Source organism: Durio zibethinus, chromosome 25, assembly GCF_047325235.1.
Source record: "Durio zibethinus cultivar Kanyao isolate XHJ-2024 chromosome 25, ASM4732523v1, whole genome shotgun sequence".
Classification (NCBI taxonomy): Eukaryota; Viridiplantae; Streptophyta; class Magnoliopsida; order Malvales; family Malvaceae; genus Durio; species Durio zibethinus.
This window is the reverse complement of record NC_143186.1, coordinates 6602787-6615998: the sequence shown is the minus strand read 5'-3', so window position 1 is coordinate 6615998 and position 13212 is coordinate 6602787. Positions and strand designations below refer to the sequence as shown.

General features: G+C 32.7%; 1 pseudogene; it reads left to right on the top strand.

Annotated features, from left to right (window-relative positions):
• The first annotated feature begins 5544 nt into the window (after positions 1-5544).
• LOC149511562 (adenosylhomocysteinase 1 pseudogene) lies at positions 5545-10447 on the top strand (annotated as a pseudogene).
• The last annotated feature ends 2765 nt before the right edge of the window (positions 10448-13212 follow it).

Genomic DNA, 13212 nt, shown 5'->3' with positions numbered 1-13212 from the left:
CACCTCTTCACTAACAAGCCTTCCACTCCAAACCTATAAAAGTGGAATAAATATATATATGCTATTAATGTTAATTATACCATAAGCATTCTATGTAGATTTCTCATAAAATGAAGTATGACATTACTTATAATTGCTCTTAACCATTCATGAAAGTTTTTTTAACTAGAGTGGAATGATCATTAGTCATATATCTTTTTAACTAGAGTGGAATGATCATCAATAAAACCTTAATCAATGTATTAATACCTTCTGATAGGATACACCCATCGATAATAAACTAGCCCACCAACTTTTGCTTCATATGGAAGGTGGATAACCAAATGTATCATAATAGTGAAAAAGTTTACAGGGAATATCTTCTCTAAATGGTATAAAGTAATCATGGTTCAATTTTCAAGTTTGTCAAGCTTTTCCATATTCATACATTTCTCACATAGAGATTTAAATATGATCTCAATTCAATTACCACAAAAATGACTTGCTTTGACATTGATGAACATAAAGCAATTGAAAGTAAGTCTTGCATCAAAATGTGATAATCATGTGACTTCATTGAAGAAAGTTTTCACTATTTTAGATTCACACATCTCAATATATTTGATGCATAGTCATCCGAAACTTTGACATTTTTTATAACTTTGTAAAACACATCTTTTTCAAATTTAGAAATCCCAAAACAAGTAATAGGTAATCAATATTTTCCATTAAAAAACAACTTTAAATGAAGGTCAGGGTGAATCCCCATATCAACTAGGTCAAATCGACTCTTTATGTCATCATTTGATCTTCATTCACATTGAGAATTGTCTTAATAAAATTTTTACAAACATTCTTCTCTATATGCATCAAATCAAAGTTGTGGCATAATAAATTATATTCCTAATAAGGTAACTCAAAATAGATACTTTTTTTTGCACAACTCAAACTCATTGAGGTTATCTTTTTTATCATTCTCTTTATCACTTTAAACATTAAGATCACCAACATCAATATCAGTATCACTAACATGCATAATATGAGGCCATACACCTTTAAAGATGTCCCTCACTCTTTTCCTTGATGGAGTCATTTTTTTTAAGTGAAATTGATATCTTTTAACTTTGACAAGATATTGACCCACTAATGGGTAAAAATGATCTCCTCAACTTTTTAGTTCCTTCAAAAAGATGTTTTTGGAATTTAAATCAATGATTATCATCCAACCATCGATGATGTCCCATATAACAAAACTTCCTACCATTAGGTAACTACTTCGAACATGTTTATATAGCACAACATGGATAACCATAATGACCTTTTGTACTCCAACCAGATAAATTTGCATAAGTAAAAAAATTGTTAATAGTCCATAATAAAGCAACACACATATTGAAGTTATCTTTTTTTTTATGCATCATAGGTCTTATCTCTTTCCTATAATTACTTTAACTCTTTAATAAGAGATTGTAAGTAAATGTCTATATCATTATTTAGACCTTTTTTACCAAAAATTATCATAGACAACATAAATGATTGTTGCTTCATAGCAATCCATGGTGGTAAATTGTAAATAATCAATACAATTGGCCAAGTACTATAAGAAGTACTCTTCATTTTGAACGGGTTGAATCCATCAAATGTTAGTTCAAACATAACATTTTGAAGATTAGATACAAAGTTTGAAAACCTATAATAAAATGATTTTTGTGCCAAAGAATCTGCAGGATGCTTCAATGATCCATTTATCCACTTTTCATGATGCCATCTCATTGAATCTACAATTTTGAAAGATATGAAAAGTTGTTGAAGTCTTGGTATTAATGAAAAATAGCGTAAAATTTTAACAAGCTTCTTTTTAACATCGATCTCATCACCATCCTCATTGAACCTTTCATCGAGGTTTTTATCCACCTAACGAGAAATACCACACACATGACAAGATTCTTGATTTTTTCTATCACCTTATTACAACATGCAATCATTGGGATAACTGTGAATTTTTTTATATTCAAAACCTAAATCTTTGATCATCTTTTTTGATTCCTTACAAGATTTAGGGATTTTTGCAAAAGGAAACATTTCTTTCATAAACTTTAATAATAAACTCAGAAAGTTTTCTATCCATCCATATAAGCATTTCAAGTGAAAAAGACGAACACAAAAGGATAGCCTTGAATGCTTCAAGCCCTCATAAAGTTCTTCATTCATATTCTCAAGCAACCTATAAAACTTTGATGCTTCTCCTCTAGGTTATTGGTTACCTACACTTATCCAAGTTCACCAAATTTATTCATTTCAACATTAAACTGATTAAATCCATCATTTTGGGGAGAAAGATTATGAAAATATTGCTGATGAATGTTAAAAGCATTTTGCAACATGCTTTCAATGTTATCTACTATAAAATGATCATATTAATGTTGAAGAGCCCTTGAAGTTGAAAAAACTTTAGGAAAAGACCTTCACGATATAGACTCTCCATGAAAATATCAATTAACATATCCCATGAGAAATCCAATACAAATTAAATGTTCAAAAACAACATGATGCATTTGCCAATCTATATTAGCACACTTCACACATGGTCATAATATCATATTATCTTCACTTGTATTCTCAAATGTAAAATTAAGAAAATTTTTCACTCTATCTTTGTACTCTTGACTTAATCTTGACTTTTGCATCCAACTCTTATCCATTTAGTACTTACTACATTATCAGACCAAATGTATATAAATAATTTATATGAAAACGAACATGTTAAATACTTAAGTTTACTATGTTTTAAACAAAAGATAATAACAAGACCAGTACTTATAAAAAATGAGAACTCCTTGTTGTGAAGTATTTTATCAAGTACCTAATATTATGAATGTTAAAATCTGCTGCTAACGTAAACAGTACCCAAGAGTTTTTGTAGTTGGGATTGAAATAAGGTAAAATAGATATAGAGAAAACCCAAAAATGAAAGAAAATGAAAGGGAAAGGGAAGTGGATGATGGGTTACAAATGGGTATTTGAAGAAAGTGGGTTTTAGAGAAATTTGTTTAAATCAAAATAAAAATCACTAATTGCAAAAGCTAAAGTAATAGTCAAATTAAGTAAAAATATCAGTAAATAACAAATGAATACTTAAAATAGGGTTGTAAAAAACAATGCTCAAATAGTAAAAGCTGAAGGAAAGGGAAAGTAAATTGTAGTTGGTCTGAAAAAAAATAGTAAAATAATAAAGATGAAGCTTCAAGTTGGTAATTGGATGCGCTAAGTTTGAGGATAATTTTATTGGATCGAATTATTGAAGGCGTTCAGTAAGAAAAATGCCTTCAAAAATTTTCTCTTATATATTTTTTGAATATATTATAGGCACGATTAATATAGTCGCAATAGAATTGTTTAGGACTATTAAAGGCGTTTACACCCTAAAAATGCCTTCAAAATTTTCATCTAATTTTTATGGTGTATTTATTGAAGGTGTTTTTTGTATAATATGCCTTCAATAATTTTTTCTTTTTTTTGTGAATATTAGTAAAGGTAATTTTTTTATTAAAAATACCTTCAATAATTTTCTTTTAAAAATTATTGGGATTATTAAAGGTGTCTTCTATACAAAATGCCTTTAGTATTATACTTCTAAAATTTTAAAGCATCATTGAAAGCATTTTTTCCATAAAAACACCTTGACTAATTTTTTTTTTTATTGAAAGAATTTATTGAAGGTGTCTTCTAGTGAAAAACGCATTCAATGTTCCACTACTCAAACTTTAGGATAGTTAGTGAATGTGTTTTTTTAGAACAAATACACTCAATAATTTTTTTAAAAAAATTTTGGGATTATTAAAGGCTCTTCTAGTGAAAAACGTCTTTAATATTCCACAACTTAAATTTTAAGATGATTAGTGAAGTTGTTTATTCTAGAAAAATACCTTCACTAATTCTTTCTAATTTACGTACATAATAATTAAAGGTATTTTTGGGAACAAATGTCTTCAATAATTTCCTCTTAAAATTTTTGAGATTATTGAAGGTGTTTTTTTAGAAATGCCTTCAATAATTTTTTCTTAAAATTTTTAGGATTATTGAAGGCATCTTCCAATGAAAAACGCCTTCAATTTTTTACAACTTAAATTTTAAGATAGTTAGTGAAGGCATTTATTCTAGAAAAATGCATTCACTAATTTTTTTAAAAATTTTTTAGGATTATTAAAAGTGTCATCTAGTGAAAAACGCCTTTAATTTTTCACAACTCAAATTTTAAGATGGTTAGTGAAGGTGTTTATTCTAAAAAAATACATTCACTAATTCCTTCTAATTTACGTATATAATTATTGAAGGCATTTTTTAAGAACAAATGCCTTCACTAATTCCTTTTAATTTTTGTACATAATTATTGAAGACGATTTTCTACTACAAATACCTTCAATAATTTTTGTTCAGAATTATCAAAGGCATTTTTTTGAGGAAAAACGCCTTTAATAATAAATTTTATATTCATTCCCTGTCTTGGACATCGAAATCACAAACTGTTAGTATATAGAACAATTAAAAGCTATATTAATCAATCAAACCAAACCCACAAACACATTTCTATCAAACTTTTGATTTTTTTATCCCTATCGTCGCCACCGACTTTCAACAAATTAACAATGTGCACCTCTTTATTTACCAATATGTCTTTATAATTTTTATTTACTGTTTATTTATATTATTTGATAGAGCTATTTTTATTTTGGTTCCTTACTATTTACATATGGATATATATTTTTATTAATTAAACTGTAAGCATAGTCATCCAAGCACCTATCATTGTATATATGCTATTTCTATGTAGTTTTTTGTTAATAATATGGTTTGCTGAACCTTGTTGTGTGATATTATTTTGCTGAATGGTATTGTATGATATTGGTATGCTGAATCGTATGCTGAATGGTTTGCCAAATGGTGTTTCTGAGTGGTTTGTTATAGACAACCCATTTTATCCGGGATTCTTTGTTAATTGAGACTAATCCTAGCTCAGTTGCAAGGATTTTTATTCATTTTTGTTTTAGATTTTTTTTTATCAATTTTATTTTTATGATTTTTTTTCTTTTTTTCTTTTGATTATCTGATTAAAAAAAAGGGTTGAAAGCTTGGTGATTATGATGATTGTTATCTAGATGCTAATCTTTAGCATTGGGTGACTAATTGGAATTGAATTGAAACTCTATTAGCATGGGTCTATATATCAATAATGAATATACAAGCTGGAAAAGGAGGGGTTCACAGTTTGAGGGGAAGAAGGAAAAAAGAGAGAAGAAGAATCCGAATAAAAGGGGGAGAAACATAAAAAACATAGGCAACAAGCCAAAACCCCAAGAAAACTGAAAATCCTTTAATCTTGGGTTTAGGGTTTTACCCCCCACCAGTACCGCCACTACTATTCCATCATGGCATGATTCCCAAGATCCACAGTTCGTCCCCTCCTTTACACCTTTTACTCAACCAAACCGACGCCATTATCTTCCTCCTCGCCACTCCGCCACTCTCTCATCGTTATCACTTCGTTCGGAGACTGTTTTTTGTGTTTCCTCGTTACTTCGTTTCTTGATAGCTATGGCTCTTTTAGTCGAGAAAACTTCTAGCGACCGTGAGTACAAGGTCAAGGACATGTCCCAGGCCGACTTCGGTTGTCTCGAGATTGAGTTGTCTGAGGTGAAAATGCCCGGTCTTATGGCATGCAGAGCCGAGTTCGACCCTGTCCAGCCGTTCAAAGGAGCCAAAATCACTGGTTCTCTCCACAAGACGATCCAAACCGCCGTTCTTATCGAAACACTAACTGCCCTTGGAGTCGAAGTCCGTTGGTGCTCTTGCAACACTTTCTCAACCCAAGACCACGTCGCCGTCGCCATTGCTCGTGAATCTGCTTCTGTATTTACCTGGAAAAGTGAGACTCTCCAGGAATATTGGTGGTGTACTGAGAGAGCTCTCGACTGGGGTCCCACTGGTGGACCTGATCTGATCGTGGATGATGGTGGGGATGCTACTTTGTTGATCCATGAAGGAGTTAAAGCCGATGAGGTTTATGAGAAAACTGGGCAGTTCCCAAATCCGTATTCTACCGATAACGTTGAGTTTCAGATTGTTTTGACGATGATTAGAGATGGGTTGAAGATAGATCCTAAGAAGTACATGAAGATGAAGGAGAGATTGGTTGGTGTTTCTGAGGAAACTATAACTGGCGTTAAGAGGCTTTATCAGATGCAGGCGAATGGAACCTTGTTGTTTCCTGCTATTAATGTCAATGACCCTATCACCAAGAGCAAGTTTGATAACTTGTACTGGTGCCGTCACTCTCTTCCTGATGGTTTGATGAAAGCTACCGATGTCATGATTGCTGGTAAGATTGCTGTTGTATGTGATTATGGTGATGTTGGTAAGAGCTGTGCTGCTGCCTTGAAGCAAGCTGGTGCTCGTGTCGTTGTCACTGAGATTGATCCCATCTGTACCCTTCAGGCTCTTATGGAAGGACTTTAGGTTCTGACACTTGAGGATGTTGTCTCTCAGGCTGATATCTTTGTAACTACAACCGGTAACAAGGACATCGTCATGGTTGATCACATGAAGAAGATGAAGAATAATGCCATTGTTTACAACATTGTTCATTTCGACAATGAAATTGACGTGTTAAGTCTTGAGAACTATCCCGGTGCAAGAGCATCACTATCAAGACTCGAACTGATAAGTGTTTTTTTTCCTGAAACCAACTTAGGCATCATTTTGTTTTCTAATGGGCGTCGACTGGTGGGAAAAAGCAGGAAAAAAAGTGCCCTGACTGCAGGTCCAAGAACAAGAGAAGCAAACGAGAAAAAAAAAACAAATAGTTTAGGGAAAGTTGAAAGCATCAATTTCCCTTAAAAAATTTTTTTTTCAAATGTTTTGAGGAAAAGTTGAAAGTATCAATTTTCCTTAAAAATAAATTTTTTAGAAGGTTTTTGAGGAAAAGTTGAAAGTATCAATTTTCCTCGAAATTAAGGTTTTCAAAAAATATTTTTGGGGAAAAGTTAAAAGTATCAATTTTTCTTAAAAATAAATTTTTTAAAAAAGATTTTTAAGGAAAAGTTGAAAGTATCAATGTTTCTTAAAAATAAAATTTTTAAAAAAAGGTTTTTGAGGAAAAGTTGAAAGTATCAATTTTCCCTGCACAAAAACAATCATTCTTTTCTTTCTTTTTTTTATTTTTTTTAATGTTAAATAATTCGACGACGGAGCCTCTACAAGTGAAACAATAGTTTTTCTTGCATACTCTTGAGGTGAGGTAATTTTTTCAATTTTCTGCTAAAAGTATTAGAGTTAATTGAGAATAATTTCCAATAATTAATTACTTGGTAAAATTTTAAGGCTTTTGGATAACACAAATTTAAGCTGGTACCATCTTTTGATAGGCATTGTGAGGGTGCTATAACCTTCCTCACATGTAACCGAACTCTCGAACCCTGTTCTGGTTAGTAGACCTGAACCTATTCTTTTAGGGGCCCTTAAACTTAGGTGTTCCCTGAAAGGATAGATTCTTTAGGTGACCAATCTCACCTAGATAAAAAAGATTGGTGGTTACTCCTAAAAGTCAATGTCTAGCGATGGATCTCCAGATCTAGACGTTATGACAGCTTGGCGACTGGACTGGGGACTTTGAGAGTCAGGCCAGCAAATAATTTGTGTTATCCAAAAGCCTAATAAAATTGAACCTTTTTGTATATATGTGTTATTATTCATTCATGTTTATTTACCTTATTAATTATGTCATTCATATGCATATGCATAACATGAGCTCTACACCCGAGCTCCATCCCTCTAGGAGGAAGTAAAGTACCTATTTCTTTCGTGAGGTCTAATGCCTCCGTAGTGGCTAGCGAAATACTCCCACTCAAATTGAACCTTTTTCCGCTTATAGGCTGTAATGGGTGAGGATTAGGGTGTCTTACTAGTCTATGATGGACAAGGATGTAAGGAACAATTTGAGGACCTTTAGACTTTGACCTTAAAATCGCATATAGTGAACCTTAAGAGTGCCTAAACCTAGGATAGAGCCATTTCTACCCAATGATAGATATACCCTGAAATTAAGACACGAAAAGGGTGTTTATCATTTTGATTGTTTAACTTTGTGTATCATTTTCATTATCATATGTAACATTATGCATCAGCATCACTTTCATTTCATCCATGAAACTAACTATGTTGTTTTTCTGATTGTATGCATCTGTATTATTTTCATGATCATGTTTTAACACAATTATTTGCATCCATTTCATATTAGATTTCATTCAGGAAATGTACATTTCATTCATGCATCAAAGCATCATACATAAAAGCATAGCATAGCATAGCATTTTTAATCATAATTGTGGTGCTAAAGGTTCAAGGATAGCTCCACCAAGCAACTTCACTCCCCAATACAACACAAGAGCTCGAGCCAGGCAAATAGAACAAGAAAATTCCAATCATTTTGAGAGATTAGAGAAAGCTCAAGAGAAGTTAGAAGAAGAGTTGAATAAGATATTAGAGGCTTTGAACAAGCTAACCAAAGGGAAGGCAATAGAGGGGAATGCTAGCCAATAGGAAGAGGATGACCCATTGTGCCCTCCTGGTTTTGAGCCACATCAAGCCTAATCTGTACAAGGTCTACCACCACAGCGGTTCACCTATCTTGTACCCAAAATGCCATTAGCTTCAAATCAAGGACAATTCTTATCTTTATTGAAAAAGTAATAGAACCAATATCAGTCCCTAATTTGGATGATCTAGAAAAAAAGTTGAGACCTAAGGAGAAGGGGACTTTAGAAGCCTCAAAAGCCGAATAGAAGATGAACATGTTAGAGAAAATGCTGCGAGCAGTGGAGGGAGTTAGTTTTTATAACTCAGTTGATGCTGCTGGGCCCTGTTTAGTTCCTGATGTGGTTATTCTTCCAAAATTCAAGATGCTGAAGTTCAAAAAATACGATGGTACAAAGTGTCCAAAAATTCATATTATTATGTATTGTCAAAAAATGACTGCCCATGCCAATAATGAAAAGCTCTTGATACATGCATTCTAAGATAGCCTCACTGGCTCTACTGCTAGGTGGTATGTCCAGTTTGATAGGAATCGTATTGGTTCTTAGAGCGATATGGCTTATACTTTCATTAGTCAATACCAGTATATAATAGACTTGGCCCTTGATCATCTTTCTTTACAGAATATGAATAAGAAAGCAACTAAATCATTCAAAGAATATGCTTAACGGTGGAGGGATATTGCTTCTCAAGTGAAACCTCTTTTGACTGAAAAGAAAACCACCGTATTGTCTGTCAGTACTTTGAAATCTTTCTATTATGAAGAGATGATAGGGAATGCCACAAAGAATTTCGCTGACATGGTGATCTCAGGCAAAATCATTGAGAATGGTAAGCTAAAAGGAGAAAAAACTAAGAAGGCACCCAAGAAAAAGAGATTGAAGCTCAAGCTATAGGCTTTGACAGATAGTTCAGGGGATATCAACCCTATTCACCCTCAGATTACTCTCCATACTATCCTACTATGAACAATACTTCATCTTATCCATACCAACCAGCCCCACAACCACCTAATTCATCCATATACCAACCTATTTTTATCCTCCAAGCTCTTATATACAGCCTTAACAGTCAAACCCTTGTAAGACCCTAAATTCATCCTATTAGCCTGAAAAGTGGTTCACGAGAGCAATGAACTATTCGAGAAAAACTTGTATCTGATCCAATCCTCATGACTTATACGGAGCTATACTGAGAGCTTTATCATAGCCACTTGATTGTCCCCAAGCCATGTGGACCCTCTTAAACCACCTCATCCTAAGTGGTATGATCCTACAGCTCATTATGACTACCGCTATAAAATTGCTGGCCATTGCACTGAAAATTACACTACTTTAAAGCATGAGGCACAACGATTAATCAAGGATGGAATGAGCTTCAGCTTCTGGCACTGTTCATGCCAAGTATTTAAGGGCCATTGTTCCCAAGATAATAGAGAGAAAATCTGAATTAGCAAAGCTTGAGTAATTGATTACGAGAAACTACTTGATGAAGCAACTTGGGATATTGATGATGTTGCTGGATGTTTTGAGTACTATACGTACCTTGCTGAAGGTTTAGATGCAAAGTAAAAGATTATGCTGCAATACTGAAGCCTTTCGGGTTAGTACCTATCACCTGTTTGGAGTTGGCTAACGTATGTAGAAAGGTTGGTTTTCTTCCAGATTTCTTGAATATTTTGACTGGATTGGGCCTAAAAGTTATGATTCATTTGGCATATCATCCCAATATTGACAAGATTGCCTTTACCAAAAGCAATACAATAGGAAGCATGATAATGAAAGCAACCGCTCAAATGGTCAAGCCTTTATCTTTAGAACTCAGTAGGAAAAGCCTAATCATTTTGTTTGAGGATCAAGAATATAAAGAGTCACAATGAATCAATGGGGCGAGATAAAAATCCTTCACATGGTTACCCAGTGGCATGATTTTAAAGAAGATGTTAAAACTGGTTGAATGCCACTTATCATTCTAAGAGTTCTTTTAAAGTAATGTTAGGATTTCTTTTCTGCAATATGATTTCACTTGTTATCATCTTAATAAGGGCAAGTTAATGCATTTCATTACATTTTCTCTTTCACTCGACCATTATTCCATGCCTTGTTACCTTTCATAACTTCACATTCCCATTCTCAAATTTTGAATGATGAATATTTAGACAATGATAACAATAATTTTGGAATTTAATTTTGAGAACTTATCCACATTGATATGAAAAGATTATTTAAGCAAAAAAGTAAGCTGTTACCGGAGGTGAAATAGATATGTCTTGAAGATATGTAATCTTTTATACAGGATCATGAGCTTTATTCAATAGATGATGTTCAAGAAAAGTATTCACAATTGAGATGAAAAATAGCCATCTTTCTTTTACCATTCGAAAAACCATTTATTGCTACCCCTTTGAGCCTATTATGATTTCTTTTTCGGAAGAACCCCAATCAAGGATCACCCTCTACACTGAGGGGTAATTTTTGAAAAAAAACACAAAAAATCTCAAAAATAAAAAAAAGAAAAAAAGAAAAAAAAATAAATGCCACACATGACTTGGGGCAAAGTAATGAGAATCCTTTGTGTGAGGAAAGAAAAGTAGTGAAACAATGTGGGGCAAAATGCCAAGTTATATTAAATGATCCTTTGGTTTTGAACCATTTTTAATATATGTTTTGAGCCTATTATATCCTTTTTTTTATGATCCTTCACCTTGACCTACGTTACAACCTTGAAAAGTCCATTTGGATCAAGTGTGAATACTCAACTTGAATGGTCATATGTTGAGCAAAGGTATGCTCATGATGAAGCAATGGAATCATGCTATGTATAGAAGATATCAATAATGGATGAAAATTGAAAAAAAGAAAAGAAGATGATGAAAAAATAAAAAAAATAAAAAAAAGAAGAGAAGAAATGAGAAAATGAAAAAAAAGATTCAAATTGAAAACCTGAAAGGGTGATTTTGGTAGAAAATGATCCAGGTTAAATGGTTCACATGAATAGAAGATCAAAAACATTTGAAGATCCCTCAAAGACTGGGGTAAAGTTTGCCAAGCTCAAGATGACTTCAACAGTAAATGGAATGAGTTTTTGAAAAAGAATCCTAGATTAATGTTGAAAATTGTCTGAATATTCATCATTTGGACATACCATCCATCCCAATGACATGTATTCAATTTATTTCCTTTCCCATTTGTTTTGTACAAAAATAGATCTTCATTGATTATCTTTACCATAATTCACCTTGTGTTCTCTTATTGTTACACCCCTAGATTGAATTAAGAAAATGCTTGATTGCATTGTATTTGTCAAGATTTAAAATGATAATGAATGAATGAATATGTGCTTAAAAGAGTCTTGCATTCATTTGAAAAAAAATCTAAGATGATGGTGGTGACAAAATGAAGAAATGGTAAAAACCTAAACGAGATGATTTGGAAGGATATATGATGTGACCAAATGGAGAATATGATGGGGCAAATCTTGAAAAGTGGTATAACCAAGTGATGAGTACAAGGATGAATTGGTCGATATGACTTGCAAGTTATTATTGAATGATGAAAATAATCAGTGGACAAAGTTTTGTTTTGGAATAGTTAATGCTGAGACACCTATGAGTAATGACTCAGTGATGGTGGATGAAACTTGTTCTGAAATTTTTTAGTGCTGAGAAGTCTATGAATGGTGGTCATCGATTGATGAAACTTATTCCAAAGTATTAAGAAACTGAACAAGCAAGACATGCGAAATGGTGGAGTTTTGAGAGCCATATTACCATAATTATTTAGGATTTCATGACATTATTAACATTGGCATTACATACATCATGGTGGCATTGTCGCTTGAATAGTACATACGCATAATTTGATGAATTAAACTTTGTTTAGACATGCATGGCACTATGAGAATATAAGTTGTCGCGTTTGCATCATTAAGAAGGCATTTGCATCTTTGGTCATAACATCCATTCATGCAAATTGTTGAGTCACTTGAAAAAAAAATTATGAATATTTTGATGAGAATTTTTGAGAACTCAAATGAGAATCTTTGAGTTTCAAAATGAAAATCTTTGAGGAGTGAAACCCTAAAATTCATCGAATGTGAATATTCGAACAAATGAAAAGTTTTGAACTTTTGGATGTAAATCTTCAAAATACAAAGCTTTAACCTTTTGGATATGAATTTCTAATGTTTTAAACGAGAACCTTTGAACTTAGATGTGAAACTCTAAGTTTATTGCATGTGAGCCTTTGAACTCAAATGAGAAGCTTTGAATTTTTGGATGTGAATCTCCAAAATTCAAATGAAAAGCTTTAGATTTTTGGATATGAATTCCAAGTTTGCCAAATGAAAATCTTTGAAAAAAAAACCTTGAACTTTTGGATGTGAATCTCCAAAATTCAAATGAGGAACTTTAATGCGAGTCTTGCAAGTTGCAAATGCAAATCTTGAGATCTTGCAAATTTGAATGAAACTAAAATTTTGAGAATCAAATTTCAGTAAATTCTTACGAAGTTGAAAGGTTCTTGTGAATCTGAACCTATGAATGTGAACTCAAATTGTGAATCTTTCAGTTCCCATTACAAAACTTCTTCAATCACGATCTATAACTCTTTTGGACATGATTGTCAAGGAGCCATTTACTTTCCA